Source organism: Triticum urartu, chromosome 6A (assembly GCF_056163025.1).
Source record: "Triticum urartu cultivar PI428250 chromosome 6A, HENAU_Tu73, whole genome shotgun sequence".
Lineage (NCBI taxonomy): Eukaryota > Viridiplantae > Streptophyta > Magnoliopsida > Poales > Poaceae > Triticum > Triticum urartu.
Genome location: NC_141878.1, coordinates 585,811,086 through 585,823,957, shown reverse-complemented (window position 1 = coordinate 585,823,957; position 12,872 = coordinate 585,811,086). Strand labels below are relative to the sequence as shown.

The window sequence follows — 12,872 nt, the reverse complement described above, 5'->3', positions numbered from 1 at the left end:
ACCAGCGCACACAACCGTTTCAATTAGACATCCGACCAGGTGACGGGCACCTCGCCGATACTGGGGTCGAGCCCCAAGACCCTCCACACGGCGGCTGATGTGCTGATCTCGTTGTCGCCACAACCGTCCTCGCAATCGTCCACCACCATGGCCTGCACGATCCCGCCCGAGCTTTTGATGGTGATCATCTTGCCGCACCGGAGGCCAGGCCCGTACCACTTCGAAGTCATGGAAACCAGGAAGAGGTCGTCGCTGTGGTACTGGCCGTCGCACCTCGCTGGCCCGCCCTCCTCTCCCTGCTGGAATCCATTCAAGGACATCACCGCTGGGATGTCATAGACATTCCCCGCAGCGCACCACACCTGCAGGAAAACCAGAAGGCCAAAGAACACCAGAACCTTGCTAGTGCTCTCCATGGTGAATGAGATAGTTCCTGCTTGGTTTTGCTTGCACTTGGCTTACCCTGGCTGTGTGCTTTCTCCCAGAGCTTATTATATAGGCTAGTGCTGCAGAGCCTGCAGACAAAAAGCGAGGGACCTACGTACAAATGTGCATGTGCCTGCCGCCCGGCCTCGTGTGACTCGTCAGAGAACTCGTCGTCCAAGCCTGCAGACAAAGTAAGGATTAACAAAATCTGGCATTGTTGAGACCACGCTCGTTTTTGTATTTCATGGAGCTAGTGCTGGAATTTAGTTTATTTTGAGCAGCCTAATAACTATGTCAGAAATTTCTAATAAATTCTATAGGCCCACTTAGCCCATTTGTGCAAGGCAAGGGATACTACTAAAGTTTAGTCCCACATTGCTAGTTTAGTGAGAGTTGGACCTCCTTATAAGGGAGGTTTTTTCCTCACTTGTACGAGCATAAGAACAAGAGAGATATCCACGTGCCCTCCTCCTCTGCCGCCACGCCTCGTCACGACGCGCCTTGCCTTGCCTTGCCTTGCGGGAATGAGCCGAGCCGATATCTAAATTTTTGCCACGCACTACGGGTATACGAAAGGTCATACGGAAGCTGAAAAGATTTTTGCGAAAGTGGAGTTCGAATGCGAACGGTGCAGCCCTTCGGCTGCTAGCTGTTCGCTTCGTCTCTGTCTCTTCGTTTCGCCTCCCGTCGTTGCCCTCTCGCCTTCTTCTCTTGCGCCTATAAAAGGGAGGTCGCTCCTCCCAGAGAGACGCGCCAGAACTTCTCCTTCCTCTCGCCATCGGTTCCAATCTCTGAGCTGTCGTTGTCTTCCTCATCCCGGCTTGCGGCGTGCACCGCGAGTCGGGACAGTAGGCCTCCGAAACCGCACCTTTTGTCTTGCGCCTATAAAAGGGAGGTCGCTCCTCCCAGAGAGACGCACCAGAACTTCTCCTTCCTCTCGCCACCGGTTTCAATCTCTGAGCTGCTGTTGTCTTCCTAATCCCGGCTTGCGGCGTGCACCGCGAGTCGGGACACCAGGCCTCCGAAACCGCACCTTTTGAGTCCTGTACGGGAGAAGGGTGATAAGGTTTTTGGGGAGCGCTCAGCGCGACTACTGGCTGCTTCATCACGGACGATCCGGTCGCCGACGACTACTTCCCCGATGACGACTTCTTCCCCGACGTCCACGACCTCCTCGACGACATGGCAGGCGAGGACACCGACCCCAAGTCTAGCGCTTCTGCTGCTGCTCTCCCGTACGTGTTCTTGTTTTTCCTGTTAAAGGTTCTGCCGCAGTTCCTTATTCTAGTCCTTATCCTACACATGATAGGTTCTACTTCATATATGCTACTTGCTATACTGTCTGCTCTAGATATGTTTACTTACAGCTCATATATGAAGATGTTGTTTACCTTCTTTTTATCAAATTGCATGACTTGCTTTATCTCTACTATATTAGTCATGCTTTATCTAGTATTTCTGTCAGCAAAGTTGTTTGGTAAATTTCTCATATTTCCAACAGCTAACTACCGCAAGTCCGCAACAGGCCATAGAGAATTATTGAAGAAATGGACAATATGTTAATTTTTAGTCCCTGATGCAGTCATTCCATACGGTATGCTCAGTTTGCCAGTGAAGAGATGAAGATGGCAGCCATTTTCTGTTTCGATGCAAGTTGGTTCGTCACCTGTGGAGAAATATGGGACTGGAGCATGTCCGTGCTACTTGGAAGGAGTTTCACGATCCAAAGGAGGTCATATAGGCAATGCTGCACATCACACAAAAAAGGGACACTTCTTCCATCGATATAAGTCATTACTTTCAGATGCAAAAAGGATTGAGACAGTGAGATCCAATATCTCCTATCCTCCTTAATGTTGTCGTTGATATGTTGGCCCTTCTCATTAATAGAGCAAAAGAGGACAGCCAGGCAGGTGGTCTTATCCCATATTTAATGGATGATGGGGTATCCATTGTACAATATGCCAATGACATCCTTATTTTAGTGGAACATGAGCTGGCTAAGGCAAGGAATATGAAATTAGTTTTATGCCTCTTTGAACAACTGTCCGGACTGAAGATTAATTTTAATAAGAGCGAGTTCTTCTATTTTGGATGCGCCAAAACGGAGCAGGATAATTATAAACAATTGTTCGGTAGAGAGCTAGTTTCTTTACCTTTTTCTTATCCGAGAATCTCAATTCATCATCGCAAACTCACCAATAAAGAGTGGAAATGTATCGAAGATCGGTTTGAAAATAAATTGAGTTGTTGGAAGGGAAAACTCTTATCTTATGGAGGGAGGTTGGTACTTATAAATTTGATACACACGAGCAGGCTGATGTTCCTCCTTTCCTTCTTTGACGTACCGGTAGGGGTACAGAAAAGATTGGATTTTTTATTGATCTCGATTTTTCTGGCAAATAGACGAAAACAAAACTAAGTATAGGTCAGCCAAATGGGACATCATCTGTAGACCGAAGGACCAAGGTGGCTTGAGTATTGAAAATCTAGAAGTGAAAAATAAGTGCTTACTTAGCAAATGGCTATACAGATTGGCGGTAGAGAGGGACGGGGTTTGGATTCAGCTATTGCGTAATAAATACTGACATTCCAAAACGCTAGCTCAAGAAACGGCACAACTGTCCGATTCTTCTTTTTGGAAGGGTCTTATGAGGACAAAGGTTGCCTTCTTCAACAGGAGTAAATTCATTGTAGGGAATGGACGGAGTACTAGCTTAGGGAAGGACATCTGGTTGGGAGAGATCGACTCCACCAGCCTTGCAGTATCCTTTCCTATATAACATTGTACAACAGAAAGAGGTTTTTGTTGGTATAGTGTTGGGATTTGTTCCTCTTGATATTCAGTTCAGACGATTGTTACTGGGTGAATGATGGGATAGATGCTTGCATCTTGTGCGCAGGTTAATGGAGGTTAACCTTTCTGATGCAGCAGACTCCTTGCATTGGAAGTTGTCCGTGTTAGGAGTATTCTTAGTTAAGTCTATGTATATAGATTTGATTAACACCGGGCTTATCCCGAGGTCGATTCAGGTTTGGAAACTTAAGGTTCCATTGAAAATTAAGGTGTTTATGTGGTTTGTGTATAAGAGGGTATTTATTTTTGTGGGTGAAAATAACACATAAGAGACTAATACGGACTCTTCATGTTTTTGTATTTCGCCTTTCTATTTTTCATTTGTGTGAGAAGACCTTATTTTGTTGTGTGCATCTTAGTTATACATAGGTTGGGTGTAATGCTTAAATCATTTAAGTAATAAAGCGCCCCTTTTAGGAAAAAATATCTTAGGAAGCGTGCAAGTGTTCGTTAACATCATTGGTTTTTATGAGTTTTTTTTGTGGGAAAAACTTCCAATCTATTCATCTTCAATCATGGTAGTACAACGAACACTAGAAATAATAAAGATTACATCCAGATCCGTAGACCACCTAGCAACGACTATAAGTACTGAGACGAGCAGAAGGCGCGCCGCTCTCATCGCCGGAGCCAGGCAAACCTTGTAGTAGTAGATAGTCGGAAAGTCGTCGTGCTAAAGCTAGCCCCATAGAACCAACGCACCAGAATAACAACCGCCACGGGTGAAGAGTGTAGATCGGAAGGATCCAAGCTAAAGACACATGAACGAAGGAGGACGACGAACACATCCGAGCAAATCCACCAAACACAGATCCGCCAGAGACACACCTCCACACGCCCACCGATGATGCTAGACGAATCACCGGAGCGGGGGCTAGGCGGTGAGACCTTTATTCCATCTTCAGGGAGCCGCCGCCATCTCACCTTGCTGAGCAGGACACAAACCCTAACAAAGCTCGAAAAATGATGAAAAAATGGAGCCCTCCCACCAGCAAGGGCCAAGATCCACTCCGCCTTCATGACCCTAAGGCCACCGGAGACGGGACGGACCGGTGCCAGCGCCGGCGGGAGGCAGAGAACCCTAGCTTTTTGGGAGGCGGTGGCTGACTACTGTAGGTGTCAAAATCGACAGATCTCGGACAGGGGTCCCGAACTGTGCGTCTAAGAATTGATGGTAACAGAAGACAAGGGACACGATGTTTTACCCAGGTTCAGGCCCTCTCGATGGAGGTAACACCCTACGTCCTGCTTGATTGGCTTTGATGAGTATAGGGGTTATAAGAGTTGATCTACCACGAGATCATAATGGCTAAACCCTAATTGTCTAGTCTGTATGATTATGGTTGCCTCTACGGACTAAACCCTTCGGTTTATATAGATACCGGAGGGGGCTAGGGTTGTACAGAGTGGGTTTGCAAAAGAAGGAAATTACATATCCGGACGCCAATCTTGCCATCCACGCATAGGAGAGTCCCATCCGAACACGGGAGGAAATCTTCTGTCTTGTATCTCCATGGCCCATTAGTCTGGCTCATGTCACATAGCCCGGACTCCCGAGGACCCCTTAATCCAAGACTCCCTCAGCTACGTCGCGTTCGTTTTTTAACTTACAACTTAAAACGTCCACTGGTTTATGAGTTGATCCAGATTCACAAAAGTGCCAGGTTCTCCTACTTCAGAATATGCACGGTCTAAAAGATAGACCCATTGAACAGTTGATACGGAGAAATAATCATGCTTTATGAGAGCACACAAGAAGTTCATGTTGAAGATTTACATACGAAGGTTACACAGATGCATGATTCAGGACTAGCAGTAATAGAAAAACACATTGGTTCAAACTTCTCCGGACACTCTCCCTATCCAACTACCGTTCTTCCACCTGAGCGTAGTAACTGGAGGAGGCGCTGCTCGAGTGAGAGTATGGCTTTTTGACCATCTATGTCCATGGTTGACAATGATCCGTAGCAATGCATAGGCACATTTACTAGTTTACGATAAAAGAACTAGACCATATTTGATTTCTACATTTGCATGGACACAAATGCCCCTGCCAAATATGCCCAAAAAAAAAGGAAAAACACAATCAACTCTGACTCAACTGCCGCCCCATTCGACCGCCGTGGCCATCCCACGCCTACAATGTTTCCCCCTTATCTTTCCCGACGGCCTCCCATAGTCGGCCCCAGGAGTAAGTCCTGGTGACTCCAGACCGCGACAATAATCGTGCAGCTAGGCCCGGTCGCATTTGGTGTCGTTTGTGCTTTGTCTACGACAACTCCTCGCCCATACTACCATTGCCGAAGACGATGCTATCGTTCTTCATCCCACACTTCCTCAATATCGTTTGGCATTGAATGTAGAGCTCGGCCACGTTGGACCTCGATTCAGTGACTTTTCCTGGTCCGGGTTCTATTACTCCTTACCTTACATATGGGAAGTCCAATACTAGCGATTCAAACAATAACATGGGTGAAAAAGGAACTTTCCCATTGCCATGGCGTGAGCCACCAACCACTGGTTGCCCCTTATGGCCAAACGAGCTGCCTATCCGCCGCTTGTTAGCGCAGAGTGCGGCATGCCGGGGCACCTCCGTCAGCATAGTAAACTGAGATCATTTTACAGACTTATAGTAGTATTGTACCATTACGAACTTCCACTGATTTTTTTTTACGGGTGAAAACTTCACACTGAGTGACACTTGCATAAAGTAAACTATCCGCAGTCCCGCACACATCATGCATGCACACATGCACATTATTGAAGTCAAAATCGGATGCACGCATGCATGTTACTCCCTCCGTCCCAAATTATTTGTCACAGAAATGGATATATCTATAACTAAAATACATTTAGATACATCCATTTCTGCGACAGGTAATTCTGAACGGAGGGAGTACAATCGACCGGCACCAGATTTTAGAGTACATCCGACCAGGTAATGGACACCTCGCCAAGGTTGGTATCAAGCTTAAGTGCCTCCCACACAACGACGGACGTGCTGATCTCATCGGTGTGGCAATCGTTATCGGTGCCGCACTCGTCGGCGACTGTGGGAGTCCTGAATTAGGGGGTCTCCGGACAGCCGGACTATCTTCATTGACCGGACTGTTACACTATGAAGATACAAGATTGAAGACTTCGTCTCGTGTCCGGATGGGACTCTACTTGGCGTGGAAGGCGAGCTAGGCAATACGGATATGTGTATCTCCTCCTTTGTAACCGATTTTGTGTAACCCTAACCTCTCCGGTGTCTATATAAACTGAAGGGTTTTAGTCTGTAGGACAACATACAATCATATCATAGGCTAACTTCTAGGGTTTAGCCTCTCCGATTTCGTGGTAGGTCTACTCTTGTACTACCCATATCATCAATATTAATCAAGCAGGACGTAGGGTTTTACCTCAAGAGGGCCCGAACCTGAGTAAAACATTGTGTCCCCTGCCTCTTGTTACCATCCGCCTTAGACGCACAGTTCGGGACCACCTACCCGAGATCCGCCAGTTTTGACACCGACATTGGTGCTTTCATTGAGAGTTCCTCTGTATCGTCGCCGTTAGGCTTGATGGCTCCTACTATCATCGATAGCGATGCAGTCCAGGGCGAGACTTTTCTCCCCGGACAGATCTTCGTGTTCGGCGGCTTTGCATTGCGGGCCAATTCGTTTGGCCATCTGGAGCAGATTGAAAGTTACACCCCTGGCCACCAGGTCAGGTTTGGAAGCTTAAACTACACGGCCGATATCTGTGAAGATTTGATCTTCGACGGATTCGAGCCTCTGCCTTGTGCGTCACGATAAATATGATCTAGCTCTACCATCGGACAGTGTCCAGGAGATCGCACAGGCAGCCACTCTGACCCTCAATTCGGAGCCAGTTGCGCCGTCCATGGACGGGCGGATGGACCCCGCCACGGAGGCCCTACCCTCAGCGGCGATCGAGCCAAACATCGACCTTACCTTGCACGAGAGCCGTGTTGTTAAACTGTCGGATCCTTCTCCGGCCACGGACTACGAACCGCCTGCGCCCGTTCCTATCGAATCCAATTGGGCGCCGATCATGGAGTTTACCTCCGCGGATATTTTTCAGCATTCACCATTTGGCGACATATTGAACTCATTAAGGTCTCTCTCCTTGTCAGGAGGATCCTGGCCGAACTATGTCTGGCAGGACTGGGATGCGGACGACGAAGAAATTCGCGGCCCACCCACCACCCACTTAGTAGCCACTGTCAATGACTTAACCGACATGCTCGACTTCGACTCCGAAGACATCGGTGGTATGGACGACGATGCGGGAGATGAAAAGGAACCACTGCCTGCAGGGCATTGGACAGCCACGTCATCATAAAATATATATATGGTGGATACACCCAAAGAAGGCAATGGCGAGGAGATAGCGGAGGATGACCCCTCCAAGAAGCAACCCAAGCACCAACGTCAGCGGCGCCGCTCTAAGTCCCGCCAAAGCAAAAGTGGAGATACCGGCACAGGAGATAATAATACTCCGGATAGTGCCGAAGACAACAACAATCCCCTCCAGCAAGATTTAGAGAAGGAGGATGGAGGAGTCAGCCCTCCTGAGAGAGCGGCAGATGGAGAGGCGGAGGATGATAATTACATGCCCCCCTCCGAAGACGAGGCAAGCCTCGGCGATGACGAATTCGTCGTGCCAGAGGATCCCGTCGAATAAGAGCGCTTCAAACGCCGGCTTATAGCCACGGCAAATAGCCTTAAGAAAAAGTAGCAGCAGCTTCAAGCTAATCAGGATCTGCTAGTTGACAGATGGACTGAAGTCCTCGCGGGTGAGGAATATAAACTCGAGCGCCCCTCCAAGAGTTACCCAAAGTGCAGGTTGCTACCCCGACTAGAGGAAGAAGCGTATGACGCGGTTGATCGGCCACCTCGTGGCCGCGATAGAGAAGCATTCCAGTGAAAAACTCAGCCTGCACCCCGACGCCATTCAAATAAAAAGGCATGGGGAGACACCCCAGACCTGCGAGACATATTGGAGGACAAAGCAAAGCATGCAAGATCGTTCTACGGATCACGAGGGCGCACCACTATGCGAGACGATAAACATCACGCCGGATACAGTAAAAGCAAATCCGGCCGGGCCGAACACAGCGGGCAAGACCCATTCGAACTGCGTCGCGATATAGCCCAATACAGAGGCGCCGCACACCCCTTATACTTCACAGATGAAGTAATGGATCATCAAATCCCAGAAGGTTTCAAACTTGTAAATATTGAATCATACAACGGCACAACAGATCCCGCAGTATGGATCGAGGATTTCCTCCTCCACATCCACATGGCCCGCGGTGATGACTTACACGCCATCAAATACCTCCCACTAAAGCTCAAGGGACTAGTGCGGCATTAGCTTAACAGCTTGCCAGCAGAGTCCATTAGCTGTTGGGAAGATCTGGAAGCCGCATTCCTCGACAACTTTCAGGGCACCTATGTGCGGCCACCAGATGCCGATGACTTGAGCCACATAATTCAGCAGTCAGAAGAATCGGCCAGGCAATTCTGGACTCGGTTCCTAACAAAGAAAAACCAAATCGTCGACTGTCCGGATGCAGAGGCCCTAGTGGCTTTCAAACACAACATCCGCGACGAATGGCTAGCCCGGCACCTTGGTCAGGAAAAGCCGAAATCTATGGCAGCCCTCATGACACTCATGACCCACTTTTGTGCGGGAGAAGACAGCTGGCTGTCTCGCAGTAATAACATATCAAAGAACCATGGTACTTCGGATACCAAGGGAGGCAATAGCAGGCCACGTCGCAACAAACATAAACGCCGCATTAACAATGATAATACCGAGGATATGGCAGTCAATGCCGGATTCAAAGGCTCTAAACCCGATCAGCGGGAAAAGCCATTCAAACAAAGTACGCCGGGTCCGTCCAGCTTGGACCGTATACTCGATCGCTCGTGTCAAATACACGGCACCCCAGACAAGCCAGCCAATCACACCAACAGGGATTGTTGGGTGTTCAAGCAGACCGGCAAGTTAATTGCCGAAAACAAGGACAAGGGGCCATAGCGATGACGAGGAGGAGCCCCGACAGCCACACACCGGAGGACAGAAGAGGTTTCCCCCACAAGTGCGGATGGTGAACATGATATACGCAACCCACATCCCCAAGAGGGAGCGGAAGCGTGCGCTCAGGGACGTATATGCGTTGGAGCCAGTCGCCCCAAAGTTCAACCCATGGTCCTCCTATCCGATCACTTTCGATCGCAGGGACCATCCCACTAGTATCCGTCATGGCGGATTCGTCGCACTGGTTCTGGACCCAATCATTGACGGATTTCACCTCACTCGAGTCCTTATGGATGGCGGCAGCAGTCTGAACCTGCTTTATCAGGACACGATGCGCAAAATGGGTATAGACCCCTCAAGGATCACACCCACAGAAACGACCTTTAAAGGCGTCATTCCAGGTGTAGAGGCCCATTGCACAAGCTCAATTACACTGGAAGTGGTCTTCGGATCCCCGGATAACTTCCAAAGTGAAGAGTTAATCTTCGATATAGTCCCGTTCCGTAGTGGTTATCATGCACTGCTCGGGCGAACCACATTTGCAAGATTCAATGTGGTACCACATTATGCATACCTAAGGCTCAAGATGCCAGGACCTCACGGGGTTATTACAGTCAATGGAAACACAGAGCGCTCTCTCCGAACGGAGGATCACACCGCGGCCCTCGCAGCAGAAGCGCAAAGCAGCCTCTCAAGGCAATCCACCGGTTCGGCGTTTCAAGACCCGGACACCTTCAAGCGCGCTCGGAGCAATCGGCAACTAGACTGCCTGGCGCGACCTGAGCTCGCGTAGCAATGCGCCCCCCACCCCAGTCCCAGCCAAACAGCGAAACTCGTGCCACGCGTACATAATTACGCATTAAAATACCATGGGCACAGGTGGGAAGGGGGGCACAACTGTGGCACGCCCCAAGACGCGGCTTAAACCGCACTAGGGGCTTCCCGTTTGGTCATTTTTCTCTTTTTCAGGACCTTAATCTCTTGAAACCCTGTCCGGCAGCACTATTGCCGAACACATGATGCAGCAACCAAGGAGGCAGAAAGCTACGTCACACCACGGCATTCCCAGATGGAATAACGAGCGAAATATTTGATTTAATACTATTCCTCAGCTTGCCCTTGGAAGGGAAATAGTCCTACTCTTTGCTTATCGCACCATCTGTAACATCCCGCTTTAACTCACCTTTTTGAATAAACAATGCATAACATTACGACTATTATTGCATTCCTGTTATATATATATGTGTTCATTAATGACGCCTTGCAACCGTACACTTTGGTACGGCCAATACACCAGGGGCTTACGTACCCCACAATATGGTGTGAAAAGTCTGAACACTTTCACAAGTGCGGCACCCCGAACTTATAGCATTATATGCATCAGCTCCGAATCATGTCTTTGGTCAAATGTTGGGTTTGCCCGGCTCCTATGTTTTGGTACCTTACGTTCCACTCTATCGGCTAAGGTAGTGCTAGGAGAACTACTGCGATTGTGCCCCGGTTCTGCTGGGTTAAGCACCTCAGTAGAGAAAGCTAAAACTGACTGTCATGATAAGGCGAGAGACTGGTTGCTGTTCGGCGAGGTTTTCTAGTCCCTAAAGACTTATGCCGTTAGAGCGAGGGGCCGACCCTGTCCGGCTTAAAGGCATGTATCGCGCCCCGTCGGCCTTTCGAATACCAGGGGCTTCGCCAAAATTTAAAATTATAGAATTCTATGGCTAAGTGAGAGTGATAAAGCATTATTAGTCCGGTTGCCTTGTTCGTTGTGCTGAGCACCTCCCTCGAAGGACCCAAACATGGAAACAAGAGTGCTCAGGTTTATCCCGAACACCCCAGCACTCGTGGCATGGGGGCAGAAGTCGAGGTCTAGCCATCTCTCAGATTGGATAAACAACCAAACAGAAGGTAATATTTTAAATTCACACAAGCGTTGCATAGCGCATATGAAACAAGTTTTCATCATATAGGATCACACGAGCAAGTTTACTCAAATATTACATCCTTTGAACATTCGTCCGCTACAAGACGGGCACCCTTCAGGACACCCTCATAATAAATTTCGGGGGTGCGATGCTCCTTGCCCTGTAGCGGCCCTTCCTTGATCAGCTTCACGGCGTCTAGCTTGGCCCACTGCACCTTCACACGGGCGAAAGCCCGACGTGCACCTTCGATGCAGACGGACCGCTTGACGACCTTCAGTCGTGGGCAGGCATCCACAAGCCGCCTCACCAGGCCGAAGTAGCTGTTCGGAAGGGCGTCGCCAGGCCACAGCCGGACTATAAGGCCCTTCATGGCCTGTTCGGCCGCCTTCTGCAGCTCGACTAACTGCTTTAGCTGGTCGCTCAGAGGCATCGGTTGTTCGGTCCCAGTATACTGAGACCAGAACAACTTCTCCGTTGAGCTTCCCTCCTCGGCCTGGTAAAACTGCGCGGCATCCGACACGCTGCGGGCCAAATCTGCGAATGCTCCTGGAGAGCTCCGAATTCAGGTATGTAATCGGTAATTTACTTTTACATGCTTGCTTTGCATATTGAATGCCTTACCCGCCGCTATCTTCTTCATTGCATCGATCTCCTGGAGGGCCTTTTGGGCTTCGGCCTTGGCACTTTTTGCGCTCTCGAGGGCCGCGGCAAGCTCAGACTCTCGCGTCTTGGAGTCAAGCTCCAACGCCTCGTGCTTCGTCACGAGAGCCTGGAGATCTTGCTGCACCTCGCCCACCCGAGCATCTTGCTTTTCTCGCTCGGTGTGCTCCTTGGCCGCTTTATCTTCGGCCTCGGACAACACTTGCTTTAGGGTCGCCACTTTGGTCGTGGCCCCTGGCAAATTCATGATGATCCTGTCATTTTGCAATCGCATTCTTTTTATACATATCCACAGACTAGGTACTACTTACCTTTGTTCTCCTTGAGCTGCCTCTTGGCAAGGCCGAGCTCGTCCTGGGACCCTTTAAGGTCCTGCTTCAGTACGGCGACCTCCGCAGTCAGTGCGGCGGACGCCAGCAGCGAAGCCTTCATATGCATATTGACATACTCATATTAGACTCCTGCGATATTGTTTGATCCTCTGTTCGGCTTTTCTTTGTGAACACCGAACAGAGCATCAGGGGCTACTGTCTATGCGGTAATATTTTCCTATATTTTAAACACTTACCTCAAAGCCTGTCAGAAGGCTGGCACAGGCTTCAGTCAATCCGCTCTTGGCGGACTGAACCTTCTGGATCACCGCACTCATGATAGTGCGATGCTCCTCGTCGATGGAAGCGCTGCGAAGCGCTTCCAGCAGATTGTCCGGCGTCTCTGGATGGACAGAGGTCACCGGTACAGGCGTCTCGCCCCTCTTAGAAGGAGGCTGCCCGCCCGAGTCCGGAACCACTGGAGGTTCCGGCGCGGTGTTCGGCTAAGGGCCAAACTCGGAGCTCTCAGGGGCCTTGCCCCCTCGGCTCCCGGAGTCCGGGAGGCCGCCTTGAGGCGCCTCCGGGACTGTCTCCCCTCGACCCGGTGCCTCGTGAGACAGCACCTCGGCATCGTCCGTAGGA

General features: G+C 49.7%; 1 pseudogene; it reads right to left on the bottom strand.

Moving 5' to 3' along the window:
• Window positions 1-23: 23 nt before the first annotated feature.
• On the bottom strand, window positions 24-416 carry LOC147966684 (putative ripening-related protein 6 pseudogene; annotated as a pseudogene).
• Between the last annotated feature and the right edge of the window lie 12,456 nt (window positions 417-12,872).